Source organism: Taudactylus pleione, unplaced genomic scaffold (genome assembly GCF_031769625.1).
Source record: "Taudactylus pleione unplaced genomic scaffold, aTauple2 ptg000344l, whole genome shotgun sequence".
Lineage (NCBI taxonomy): Eukaryota > Metazoa > Chordata > Amphibia > Anura > Myobatrachidae > Taudactylus > Taudactylus pleione.
In genome coordinates, this window is record NW_028284745.1 from 874,050 (window position 1) to 889,833 (window position 15,784).

General features: G+C 41.0%; 1 protein-coding gene across 2 annotated transcripts in view; it reads right to left on the minus strand.

Moving 5' to 3' along the window:
* The window catches only part of GDPD5 (glycerophosphodiester phosphodiesterase domain containing 5), a 245,371-nt gene extending 236,120 nt beyond the window's left edge, over positions 1-9,251 (minus strand). Inside the window, exon 1 of one of the 2 annotated variants that reach the window (XM_088444013.1) lies at positions 9,087-9,251. The gene's annotated coding sequence lies outside the window, so the exon portion shown is untranslated. The remainder of the gene's footprint in view (positions 1-9,086) is intronic. The other variant, XM_088444016.1, reaches the window with a different exon arrangement.
* Positions 9,252-15,784: the final 6,533 nt, after the last annotated feature.

Below are 15,784 nucleotides of genomic sequence, written 5' to 3' on the forward strand. Positions count from 1 at the left end.
CCGTCCTTATCTTTTTTAAGAGCGGCCTCCTGGCCACTCGCATAGCTGTGGGTGACCACCCACAGTTATAGCGAGCGGCCAAAATGATGGTCGCGATGGTCAAGACCATCACGACCATCGGGCTTGCGACAAGATCCTGCGGTAGGGTCTCACTGCCGCAAGCCCAGGAGTGCTTTTGGCTCTATCAGAGCCAAAAGCACTTCCACTGACATCACTAGTGATGTCAGTGGGGCCGGACCCAGACGGTAAGTGTTCCCATGGGAACGCCTCCGTCTGGGCAGCCACTCCCCCGGTACGCCCACCAAAGGGGGCGTGCTGTCAATCACCATCGACAGCACGCCCCCTTTGGTGCGAGACCCATAACGACGCCTTGGCCGTCGTTATTCGGGTCTCGCGCATGCGCACTTGGGTACCATCGACCCGCTTGCGAGCGCTCAGCGGTCGCGAGGGGGTCATTATCAGGCCCAGTGTTCGGGGCTAATTGGATATGGACCTAAGTGTCCAATTATAGTACCTTTAATCTTTTTGGATGAAAAGATTGATTGGGTTAGCTGTAAAATTTTCAGTCTATGGGCTCAATTTAATTCAGCGCTCCTAGAGCTATATTCACCGCGCTGTTTGGTCCGACTAAAGGATTTCTTCTCGCACGGCAATTTTCCTGCTTAGTGCGGCGCGCACGGCCGGCACTTTAATAGGAGAAAGCCGGTTCTCACGACTAAACACCCATATTAAAGTCTCGAGAACCGGCATTCTCCGAATTAGGGCCGTATTCAATTAGTTTCGCAAATGAGATACTTTTTCGCATGCCAGACTTTTCGCCAACATTGTATTTTAGCCGCCGAAACTTATTGCACGTGTTCCCGCTATTCGCCGTATTCAATTTCAAAAGACACAAAATTGCAACCCGCCGAAAGCAAAACAGGTGAAACGTGCTGTCCGAATTGGGGGAATCAGCCTGACACACCCTAAAAGATGCAATAACATTGGGGAACAATGTACATGCCCCCGATTAGCCCTTATAAAGCTATTTGGGGTACTTAAGGTGTATCAATTTCTTCTAAATAGCATCTTTGCACAAGTGGTGAAGAATAGCATTAAGCCGTTTTGTATGGTGAAAATAAGTAGTCCAGTTAAATTTGGGATACTTGAAAATGGCTGCTAGCATGGTTTAAAGTCGCTAAAGTAAAGTTTTAAAAACACACCTGAAGCAAGCACCTGCAATCAAAAACACCTCACCCATACTTGTAGACCCCCTAAAAGTATATTTCACTAGTTTTTAAGTTTGTACCCCCCCCCCACTTTGCAAAGTAATTCTTTGGGGTGTTCATTTTTTTTTTTCAGGGTTTTTTTGACGCAGTTATCCTTTGGGGGGGCTGTCCCAAGGGTGCTGAGTGGCTTCCCCACCTTTGCACCCCAAAATAGCGATTTTGCACTTTTTTCGACACCTATTCATAGGCAAATCTTTTTCGTCTACTACATTGCATTGCATTTCCGTGTACGCGAAAAGTGTTTGCAATGCAATACGGAGATAAGTTTCCGGCTGGCGAAAATTCGCAATCGGCGATACTTTTACGCGGATTCAGACTTTCGCAGCTAACTGAATACGGTCCTTAACTGGCAACTGTCGGATCAAACAGCGCGGTGAATTGAATCGCTCTGGGAGCTCCCTCCTGGGGCTATTCAGCATTGCACCGAATTGAATTGAGCCCTATGTGGCCATATTCATTCATTAACATTAGTTACATAACACCAGCCTATTACTTTGAGCTTTACAATCGGTACAGTAATAAAACACGATAAGGTACTGACAGTCAGATAGTTAAACTTACAATATATAGGATTTTAAAGGAACCATTAGCGCAAACAATTGGTTTGAATAATTATAATGTGTTCGGTCAACTTCATACTTGACTATAGCAACACTAGTCAACAATGTATGTAACGGCGAGGACGGTTCAGCACACCATTCATTTAGAACGTATATAAACAGAAAACATCATTAGTCTGCAAGGTCAGCCCCAGGGTATCAAGATTTCTCTCTGAAAATGGCTGAACATTCTCAACAATGAACACAAATGCACAGTACAACTTCTTATTCTGTATCCTAGATCTCATACTCACCATCTGTCATATATGTAGGTGCGTGACCAAATGCACAACGCCACTTCTGTAACCTAGATGTCACATTTAGTATGGGTCATTAATGTATGACTGTATGTCTCCCGTACAGAATGTTGCATGCAATTCTCAGTAGCTGCTCATGTACATTTACTTAAATAAAGAGGGGGTCATTTATAATTGATTGCCAGTGTAAAGCTGTAATTGCATCTGTCTAGCGATGCAGAGACGTTACTGAAGTTAGGCCATATATCAGGGTAAACTTAGAAGCGCCATTGGAATTACCCCTCCAATGTTGCTCAGACTGCCATTGCCCCCAGGGGAGTATAAATTAATCCACAGCTGAGGGCAAATATAGGAGGGTCCGCCCAGCACCTCCCTGCAAAGAGCACTGCCTAACCTGGGCAGGTCAGGAGAAAGAGGGGGACCGGGCCAGGCAAGCCCCAGAGACCCCCTGTAGACAACTATAGAAGTGCCGGTTAGAATTGGACACACAAAATCCCTTGGGATACCGTCGTACTTTTGACCATTCTGGATTAAATCTCTCAGACACCATGTGCCAGCTATTTACCAAAGTCCAGGCTGAATTTCCAGGTATTTACAAAGCAATAAAATCTCAGTCATTGCATTAGCCCTTGCTGATAAGGTTTATGAACGTTCCACCAGGCGCTCAGTTAGTTGCATGCTCGGTGCAGCCTGGCTCATCCTGACTGGACAGATAACAGCGCTCCATGTTTTTTTTTGGTGCACAGAAATGACAGGTCCACTTAAGGAGACATTAAACTAAATGGCGAGTGCTGTCATTTTCCTTCCTCCCAAGGATTTAGCAAAAAAGAGAACAGGTCTCGCGGGGTAACCAGTAGCTTAATAACATGGAGCATATTTCTGCTTGTCTGACGCAGCCCCGAGGCGCCAACGTTCACCAGTTCTCTAACTAGTGAGAAATAAATTCACAATGAAGGTCAGAAAAAAAATTACCATACTCAAAAAAGCCCAATTAAAAAACACCAATGGGGCAGGTCTCTGCCCGCCAGATCCTCATTACGATACTTTGCCCAATGTATATAAATACAATAAATACAGATTTCTTGCTGCAGGATTCACACCATTGTAACCCGCTTCCCGTCCCTGCAATATGTTACAGGTCATCTTTGCAGCCCAGCACTGCAAGATATACAATGAAAGAGTGAGAAATGTAAAGAGATGCACAAAATCATAATATAAATATATTCGCAAAGCCTACCGGAGACCTTCAGATTAAACATAACACCCAGGGAGCAGACGTTTAACTCTGCTATAAATAGCAGTTTGCAGAGGAACTGTCTAAACATGTTTTATATATAATTCCAGCCACTGTGAAACCCTCCAATTGGGCTGAAGCAAGCGAGCGCTGAAGGGAACCCTTATCCGCATTCTTCAGCATAATAATTTGTTATATAGGTGTCAGTCATGTAGCCACCTGTCCTATGTATGTACACACAGTGTGCAAGTTTCCAGGTATCACAAAAATAAGAAAGGTGTTTTTGGACAGCATAACCCAGCACAGTTACCCGGGCCGTGGTCGGCTTTCGTGTCCACAATTTCTGTGGCTCTGTATCGGCGCCAAGATTTAGAACACTACGAATGTACGAGTGAAACTGGCTCAGAAAAGAGCTCGATCACTTTACTTCCAGGGTGTGGACCCCATTTAGTTACTGCGCTTTACAACTCTTTGGAAACAAAATGCTACAATAGAGAATTCCATCTAAAGATGGCATTAGACCAGTGATCAGGGAACAGGGGTAAATTACCCCACATGGGGTAAAAATGAAATTCCTGGGGGTAATGGACGGACAGCCGGGCATGCATATGAATCATTCTATAATATAGAATGATTCATATGCATGCCCGGCTGTGCCGCAGGGAGGCTCTAAGCCGGACGCCCGCTGAGATGTTATTACCAGCGGGCGCCCGGCTCCTTCCCTGCAGCGCCGCGTTAGCCGGAGGCTGGCGTTCTCTTCTGAGCTCCAGTTTCCGCCTCTCTCCATGCGCACTATGGGAGAGATGTCATGACGTCTCTCCCATAGTTCCAAGGAACAGCCAGGCGGACAGGACAGCGGCGGATGCAGGAGCGGGGAGTTGTTGTTTTTTTTTTACAAGCGCCACTACAGGGGCATTATATGGGGGCACTACTACAGGGGCATTATATGGGGGCACTACTACAGGGGCATTATATGGGGGCACTACTATATGATTTCCTTACTTTCAAATCAAGGCGGTAATGTCGGCGTATCTAAATATATTTTGGGGTAAAAGGTAAAAAAGTTCCCTGACCCCTGCATTAGACAATAAGTGGGCAACCTCGCTGCCCCACAGAAAGCTAAGGGGTCTGCTTTTGCAAGTGTTTAGAGGGGGACCATAGTAGATATGGGATGCGCTGCGGTGCCCACTTGGTAAATACAATAGAAAAATGTAGAAACCCTCTGACAACAGCAGTTTTTGGAGGACTGGACACATTTCATAGTATGAACAATTATAGGTCCCGATGATCCCAATTTTCAAGAGACTGCAGCATATTGGCTCATTAAGAATGAAAGGGGCAGATGTACTAAGCTCTGAAAAGTGATAAATTGGAGAGCGGTAAAGTACCAACCAATCAGCTCCTAACTGCCATTTTTCAAACGCAGCCTGCAACATGGCAGTTAGGAGCGGATTGGTTGGTACTTTATCACTTTCCAGAACTTAGTACATCTCCCCCCAAGGGATTAAGGGGTCTAGGTACCAAGCCATGGAGAGAGATAAGTGGACGGAGATAAAAGTACCAACTAACCAGCTCCTGCCATTTTTCAAACACAGCCTGTAAAAGTGACAGTTAGGAGGTGATTGGTTTGTACTTCATCTTTCTCTAAGAGCTTAGTACATATTTTCTAGGCTGCATTCACATAAACGTTTGAACAGCTGTAAACCTGCAGCCTCCGATGTGTGTAGGAGATGGGGGGGGGGGGGGGGGTCACTACTCAGTATACCAGCGTACAGGCCGGTGGCACTTTTTTGATCAACGAATCCCTGCCAAGAGCCAGATGTGCGGAATGGAAACATTGCTCATGTGTTTTTGTTTTGTTTTTTTTAAAGAATAAAAACCAGGCATCTAAGGGAGATTAGCATTTTCCCTGCTCATTTCACACTTTCCCTGGAAGCGTTATACTCACCCACACTGCAGGAATCACGCCAACTCTCTTACTACATTCTGAGATTCTTGCAAATAGTTTCGCTTTTTCGCTCGGCTTTCTCACCTCCTCCTCCGCCCTCCTTTCCGGCTTAGTGATGGTTTTGAATATTTGGCAAAAAAATAAATAAAAAATAAAGTAATAGATCGTTCCGAGGTGTGTCCAGCGTTACAGGAGAGCAACGACGACGCAGAACGTAATGCGTAACGAAGGGATCGGAGACTGAGAAGGGCGAAGAAGTGCAGCGACCACGTAAACCGCACAAAGCTGAAGGTCAGATGGGTTTCTAAACAACATTCCTTGGTGACTTCTAATATCCTTCATATACTAAAGTAGGTGGTGCAGCAACGCTCATAGAACACACATTGCAGGCAAATCCCAATAACTGGGTACCGTCACGCCACCATACGCCGCCTTTGGAAGAGCAGAAAAATGAGGGTGAAACGCCGCACACCCTACACTGACGATTTTGCTCCAGGACGGTGGACGTGAATATGAGCTGGACGCATCTAAATCGCACCCCCCACCAGCAGGTAAATGGCTATTACAAGCCTTCGCGGCTTTAGTAGACAAAGAAATTGATAAACTATCACCTACTACTCCTTATTGTGCTATGGCTTCTTAAGCAACGACTGACTGCCATAACTGTAAGCATGGGAGGAACTACCATAGGTGACAGGGGTGCAGCTGCTATGGGGCCCACCTTCCTTGTCAGTTACATACATATTTCACCATTGGGTGGTACATAGAGGCCCTTACAAATACCTCGTTACGCCCCTGACTGCAAGAGTCACAATTCCCATATTTAACATGGAGAAGCAGATAACGCAACACATAGTTCAACTTTTCCCCTGCACCGTCAGCGCAGGGCGTAACCTTTACTCTGTACGGAACCAAATATCCTTCGGCGAGAGGATAATGGTTTTCTATGGACTGGTAAAGACAACCATTATGAATTATTATTGGTTATTATGTCACAGCCTGGAGAAATGTGCATTTATATTTGGAGCAGACAATGTCTTCATTAACTGCACAAAACACTACAAGGCACCAGCTGTTTCTGCAACAGCTCATAGAGATCAAAAGATGCCACCAGGGTACAGGACTGGCAACCCTCTCCTGGCAGCAAGGCTGGCTCCGGGCTTTGCAGCATCACCTTAAATTCTCCCTGCTGGATCCATTTTTAGCATCAGATAATCCCCTGGTGCACGTGGATTACAAAATCCTCCAGACAACTGTTTTCCGTGAATGAAACCTATTTAATAATTTATAGTATGTCCCCCACAGCTACCGTGCATTTATAAAGTCACATGTAAAACAAAATAGGCAATATGCCTGCACGGATAGGATACTGGGATTTAATAATAACCTCTGCAAGTGACAAAGCCGGCTCTGCAATGCAATACTGTATGTCACATTGCTAGCTGGGGATGCACAGCTGATCCAAGTTGTATGCATTGTATAGGACAGTCTGCAAGCATGGCCAGTGCAAGGCACAATAGTATTACCATTATTGTGCAAGTTACCAGCAGTGATCACAGATATTATTAGGTCATGGAATGAGATCACCTCACAGTGCACTGAGGCCCCTTATACCTGCCCAAGCACCACAGAGGATGACTGTAATGCGATGTAACAGAATATACTGTACTTAGCCTCCATATACCTGCCCAAGCACCACACAGAGGATGACTGTAATGCGATGTAACAGAATATACTGTACTTAGCCTCCATATACCTGCCCAAGCACCACACAGAGGATGACTGTAATGCGATGTAACAGAATATACTGTACTTAGCCTCCATATACCTGCCCAAGCACCACACAGAGGATGACTGTAATGCGATGTAACAGAATATACTGTACTTAGCCTCCATATACCTGCCCAAGCACCACACAGAGGATGACTGTAATGCGATGTAACAGAATATACTGTACTTAGCCTCCATATACCTGCCCAAGCACCACACAGAGGATGACTGTAATGCGATGTAACAGAATATACTGTACTTAGCCTCCATATACCTGCCCAAGCACCACACAGAGGATGACTGTAATGAGATGTAACAGAATATACTGTACTTAGCCCCCTTTTACCTGCCCAAGCACCACACAGAGGATGATCATAATTACTGTAATGAGATGTACCAGAATATACTGCACTGAGCCCCCATATACCTGCCCAATCAGCACACTAGTGAGTATTGTAACTACTCTCTATTTTGTCTGTGCACCTTAACATTTTACACACTAAGGGATATATTATACTACACTATGCCCCCATATACTCCTTTATCTGTGCACTGTACTATACATATTAATAGAGGAACAGAATATACTGCACTAAACACCAATACACTCCCCTTTATCTGTGCACTGTAACGCTACACACACTAACACAGAAACAGTATATACACTGCACCCCCATATACACCCCTTTATTTGTGCAATGTAACGCTATACAAACTAACACAGGAACAGTAACACTACACACACACACACACTATCAGAGGGATAGGCTATACTGCACTGCATCCCCATATACTCCCCTTCATATGCGCACTGTAACATTATACACACTAATAGAGGTACAGAATATACTGCATTATACCACCATATACTCCCCTCTATGTGTACTGTAACACTATACACACTAATAGAGGAACAGAATATGCTGCATTATACCCCCATATACTCCCCTCTATAAAGTATATGCACTGTAACACTATACATACTAATAGAGGAACAGAATATACTGCACTATACCACCATATACTCCCCTCTATACAGTATGTGCACTGTAACACTATACACACTAATAGAGGAACAGAATATACTGCACTATACCCCCATATACTCCCCTCTATACAGTATGTGCACTATAACACTATACATACTAATAGAGGAACAGAATATACTGCACTATACCCCCATATACTCCCCTCTATACAGTATGTGCACTGTAACACTATACACACTAATAGAGGAACAGAATATACTGCACTATACCACCATATACTCCCCTCTATACAGTATGTGCACTGTAACACTATACATACTAATAGAGGAACAGAATATACTGCACTATACCACCATATACTCCCCTCTATACAGTATGTGCACTGTAACACTATACATACTAATAGAGGAACAGAATATACTGCACTGTACCCCTATACACTCCCCTCTATACAGTATGTGCACTATAACACTATACATACTAATAGAGGAACAGAATATACTGCACTATACCCCCATATACTCCCCTCTATACAGTAAGTGCACTGTAACACTATACATACTAATAGAGGAACAGAATATACTGCACTATACCCCCATATACTCCCCTCTATACAGTATGTGCACTGTAACACTATACACACTAATAGAGGAACAGAATATACTGCACTATACCCCCATATACTCCCCTCTATACAGTATGTGCACTGTAACACTATACACACTAATAGAGGAACAGAATATACTACACTGTACCCCTATATACTCCCCTCTATACAGTATGTGCACTGTAACACTATACACACTAATAGAGGAACAGAATATACTGCACTGAGCCCCCATATAACCCTCCCCCTCCACTTGCCCGTGCACACTAATAGTGGAACTACAAACGCCAGCATGTTGAGAGGCTGTCAGGGCATGCTGACCCTTATAGTCCTCCCCCCAACCGGAGAGTACAGGCTGCATGTGTGCTATCTGGGGTAGGGAGTGGAGTGAGGGCGGTGTCCGGTCACACTTACCCACGGCCGGCTGTGGGTGTCCCCCCCGGGGTGCAGCTCTTGGCCCCGGGGACTGTGTGCGGGAGAGGAGAGCTCCTAGTAACCCGCTCCCGGCTCCGGCGCTGCTGCTGCTTCTGCCGCTGATGCTGCTGCTGTACTCCCAGCCTCAGCCAGGCACCGCCCCCGTCACTCACCGCCCGGACACGCCCCGCTCCAAAGAGTCACACACGGGTCCTGGCTCTTAAAGGGACAGTCTCCTCCATTATCAGCAGCAGCAGCTTCATCGCCATCCTATTCTTCTTCGTCATCATTATCATCAGCAGCTTCATTTACATCATTATCATCCTCTCCTTCATCATTATTATCATCATTATCATCATTATCATCATTATCATCACCAGCTTCATTTACATCATTATCATCCTCTCCTTCATCATTATTATCATCATTATCATCACCAGCTTCATCTACATCATTATCATCCTCTTCTTTATCATCATTATCATCACCAGCTTCATCTACATCATTATCAGTATCTTCATCATCAGCTTCATCCACATTATCAGTATCTTCATCATCATCACCAGATTCATCTACATCATTATCATACTCTTATTTATCATCATCATTATCACCACCTTAATCTACAACATTATAAGTATCTTCATCATCAGTTACATCTACATCATTATCATCCTCTCCTTCATCATTATTATCATCATTATCATCATTATCATCATTATCATCACCAGCTTCATTTACATCATTATCATCCTCTCCTTCATCATTATTATCATCATTATCATCACCAGCTTCATCTACATCATTATCATCCTCTTCTTTATCATCATTATCATCACCAGCTTCATCTACATCATTATCAGTATCTTCATCATCAGCTTCATCCACATTATCAGTATCTTCATCATCATCACCAGATTCATCTACATCATTATCATACTCTTATTTATCATCATCATTATCACCACCTTAATCTACAACATTATAAGTATCTTCATCATCAGTTACATCTACATCATTATCATCCTCTCCATCATCATTATCATCACCAGCTTCATCTACATCATTATCATCCTCTTCTTTATCATCATTATCATCACCAGCTTCATCTACATCATTATCAGTATCTTCATCATCAGCTACATATACATCATTATCATCCTCTTCATCATCAACATTATCATCACCAGATTCATCTACATCATTATCATCCTCTTCATCATCATCATTATCATCACCAGCTTCAACTACATCATTATCATCCTCTTCATCATCATTATCATTACCAGCTTCATCTACATCATTATCATCACCAGCTTCATCTACATCATTAACATCCTCATCATCATCATTATCATCACCCGTTTCATCTACATCATTATCATCCTCTTCATCATCATTATCATCACCAGCTTCATCTACATCATTCTCATCCTCTTCATCATCATTATCATCACCAGCCTCATCTACATCATTATCATCACCAGCTTCATCTACATCATTATCTTCCTCTTCATCATCATTACCATCACCAGCTTCATGTACTTTATTATCATCACCAGCTTCATCTACATCATTATCATCACCAACTTCATCTACATCTTATCAGTATCTTAATAATCATCAGCTACATCTACATCATTATCATCCTCTTCTTCATCACCAGCTTCATCTACATCATTATCATCCTCTTCATCATTATCATCACCATCTTTGTCTACATCATAATCATCCTCTTACTCATCATCATTATCATCATGAGCTTCATCTACATCTTATCAGTATCTTAATCATCATCAGCTTCATCTACATCATTATCATCCTCCTCTTCTTCATCATCATTATCACCAGCTTCATCTACATCATTATCATCCTCTTCATCATCATCGCCATCATTATCACCAGCTTCATGTACATCATCATCACCCTCTTCTTCATCATAAACTTTATCTACATCACTATCATCCTATTCTTCATCATCATTATCATCACCAGCTTCATCTACATCTTATCAGTATCTTCATCATCATCAGCTACATCTACATCATCACCATCACCAGCTTCATCTACATTATTATCATTACCAGCTTCATCTATATCATTATCATCCTCTTCATCTTCATCATCATTATAACCAGCTTCATCTACATCATTAACATCCTCTTCATCATCATCATCATCATTATCACCAGATTCATCTACATCATTATCATCCTCTTCATCGTCATTATCATCATTATCACCAGCTTCATCTACATAATTATCATCACCAGCTTCATCTACATCAGTATCATCCTCTTCATCATCATTATCATCACCAGCTTCATCATCATCATTATCATCACCAGATTCATCTACATCATTATCATCCTCTTCATCATCATCATTATCATCACCAGCTTCATCTACATCATTATCATCCTCTTCATCATCATTATCATCACCAGCTTCATCATCATCATTATTATCACCAGCTTCATCTACATCATTATCATCCTCTTCATCATCATTATCATTACCAGCTTCATCTACATCATTATCATCACCAGCTTCATCTACATCATTAACATCCTCCTCATCATCATTATCACCAGCTTCATCTACATCATTATCATCCTCTTCTTCATCATCATCGCCATCATTATCACCAGCTTCATGTACATCATTATCACCCTCTTCTTCATCATAAACTTTATCTACATCACTGTCATCCTATTCTTCATCATCATTATCATCACCAGCTTCATCTACATCTTATCAGTATCTTCATCATCATCATCAGCTACATCTACATCATCACCATCACCAGCTTCATCTACATTATTATCACCAGCTTCATCTATATCACTATCATCCTCTTCTTCATCATCATCATTATAACCAGCTTCATCTACATCATTAACATCCTCTTCTTCATCATCATCATTATCACCAGATTCATCTACATCATTATCATCCTCTTCATCGTCATTATCATCATTATCACCAGCTTCATCTACATCATTATCATCACCAGCTTCATCTACATCAGTATCCTCTTCTTCATGATCAACTTTATCTACATCATTATCCTCTTCTTCATCATCATTATCATCACTAGCTTCATCTACATCATTATCATCATCTTCCTCATCATTATCATCATCAGCTTCATCTACATCATTATTATCCTCTCCATCATCATCAACTTTACATCATTATCATCCTCTTCTTCATCATCATTATCATCAACAGCTTCATCTACATCATTATAATCCTCTTCCTCATCATCATTTTCATCACCAGCTTCATCTACATCATCATCATCATCCTCTTCCTCATCATCATTATCATCACCAGCTTCATCTACATCTTATCAGTATCTTCATCATCAGCTTCATCTACATCATTATCAGTATCTTCATCATCAGCTTCATCTACATCATTATCATGCTCTTCTTCATCATCATCATTATCATCACCAGCTTCATCTACATCTTATCAGTATCTTCATCATCATCAGCAGCTACATCTACATCATTATCATCCTCTTTTTCATCATTATTATCATCACCAGCTTCATCTGTATCACAGGTTCTCAAACTCGGTCCTCAGGACCCCAAACAGTGCATGTTTTCCAGGTCTCTCTCATAATCACAAGCGAGATAATTAGCTACACCTGTGGCTCTTTTAAAATGTGTTAGTGAGTAATGAATACTCCTGTGCACCTGCTGGGTGACCTGGAAAACATGAACATCATTATCATCCTCTTCCTCATCATTATCACCAGCTAGTCATTATTATCACCAGCTACATCTACATCATTATCATCCTCTTATTATTATTATTTATCATCATTATCATCACCAGCTTCATCTACATCATTATCATCACCAGCTACATCTACATCATTATCATCATCAGCTTCATCTACATCATTATCATCATCAGCTTCATCTACATCATTATCTTCATCAGCTACATTGACATCATTATCTTCATCTACTGTACATCATCATCAGCTACATGTATAACATTATCTACATCATTATCAGTATCTTCATCATCATCAGCTACATGTACATCATTATCATCCTCTTCATCATCATTATCATCACCAGCTTCATCTACATCTTATCAGTATCTTCATCATCATCAGCTTCATCTACATCATTATCAGTATCTTCATCATCAGCTTCATCTACTTTATTATCATCCTGTTCCTCATCATCATTATCATCACCAGCTTCATATACATCATTATCATCCTCTTCCTCATCAACATTATCATCACCAGCTTCATCTACATCTTATCAGTATCTTCATCAGCTTCATCTACATCATTATCAATATCTTCATCATCAACTTCATCTACATCATTATCATCCTCTTCATCATCATTATCATCACCAGCTTCATCTACATCATTATCATCCTCTCCATCATCATTATCATCACCAGCTTCATCTACATTATTATCTTCCTCTTCATCATCATTATCATCACCAGCTTCATCTACATCTTATCAGTATCTTCATCATCAGCTTCATCCACATCATTATCAGTATCTTCACCATCAGCTTCATCTACTTTATTATCATCCTCTTCTTCATCATCAGCTTCATCTATATTATCATCCTCTTCATCATCATTATCACCAGCTTCATCTACATCATTTTCATCCTCTTCTTCATCATCATTATCATCACCAGCTTCATCTACATCATTGTCATCCTCTTCTTCTTCATCATCATTATTATCAACAGATACATCTACTGTACATCATTATCATCCTCTTCTTCTTCATCATCATCATTACCACCAGCTACATCCACATCATTATCATCCTCTTCTTCTTCATCATCATCATTATTACCACCAGCTACCTCTACATCATTATCATCCTCTTCTTCTTCATCATCATCATTATTATTACCAGCTACATCTACATCATTATCATCACCAGCTTCATCATTATCATCCTCTTCATAATCATTATCATCACCAGCTTCATCTACATCATTATCATCCTCTTCTTCATCATTATCATCACCAGCTTCATCTACATCATTATCATCCTCTTCCTCATCATCATCACCAGCTTCATCTACATCTTATCAGTATCTTCATCATCATCAGCTTCATCTACATCATTATCATTATCTTCATCATCAGCTTCATCTACTTTAGTATCATCCTGTTCCTCATCATCATTATCATCACCAGCTTCATATACATCATTATCATCCTCTTCCTCATCAACATTATCATCACCAGCTTCATCTACATCTTATCAGTATCTTCATCAGCTTCATCTACATCATTATCAATATCTTCATCATCAACTTCATCTACATCATTATCATCCTCTTCATCATCATTATCATCACCAGCTTCATCTACATCATTATCATCCTCTCCATCATCATTATCATCACCAGCTTCATCTACATTATTATCTTCCTCTTCATCATCATTATCATCACCAGCTTCATCTACATCTTATCAGTATCTTCATCATCAGCTTCATCCACATCATTATCAGTATCTTCACCATCAGCTTCATCTACTTTATTATCATCCTCTTCTTCATCACCAGCTTCATCTACATCATTTTCATCCTCTTCTTCATCATCATTATCATCACCTGCTTCATCTACATCATTGTCATCCTCTTCTTCTTCATCATCATTATTATCAACAGATACATCTACTGTACATCATTATCATCCTTCTTCATCATCATCATTACCACCAGCTACATCCACATCATTATCATCCTCTTCTTCTTCATCATCATCATTATTACCACCAGCTACCTCTACATCATTATCATCCTCTTCTTCTTCATCATCATCATTATTATTACCAGCTACATCTACATCATTATCATCACCAGCTTCATCATTATCATCCTCTTCATCATCATTGCCATCACCAGCTTCATCATCATCCTCTTCATCATTAACATCACCAGCTTCATCTACATCATTATCATCCTCTTCATCATCATTATCATCACCAGCTTCATCTACATCATTATCATCATCAGCTACATGTACGTCATTAGCTACATCTGCATCATTATCAGCATCTTTATCATCATCATCAGCTTCATCTACATCTTATTATAATCTTCATCATCATCTTCATTATCTTCTCCTTCATCATTTTCATCATCTTTTTCATCTCTTCATCATCATCCTCTTCTTCATCACCATTATCATCATCAGCTTCATCTACATCTTATTATAATCTTCTTCATCATCATTTTCATTATCTTCTCCTTCATCATTTTCATCATCTTTATCAACATCATCATCTACATCCTCTTCTTCATCGCCATTATCATCATCAGCTTCATCTACATTAATATCATTATCATCGTCTTGATCATCATCTTCATCACCATCATCTTCACCACTATCCTCATCATCACTATCCTCATCACCTTCATCATCATCACTATCCTCATCACCACTATTACCCTCAGCCAGAGGCACCAGCTTTCTCTTCTGCGCATAACTTGTAAATATAGAATATTACTGATTGATACATTTAAGTCTAAGGCAAAGATGGGCAACTGATGGCTCTGCTACTATTTGTGGAACTGCAAGTCCCAGCATGACCCACAAGGGCTAGGAGCCTAGCTTTTACTTATAATTCTCTGGATGGTTGTAACGCTCAGAAAATTAAGGCAACAACACATTAGCTTAGGG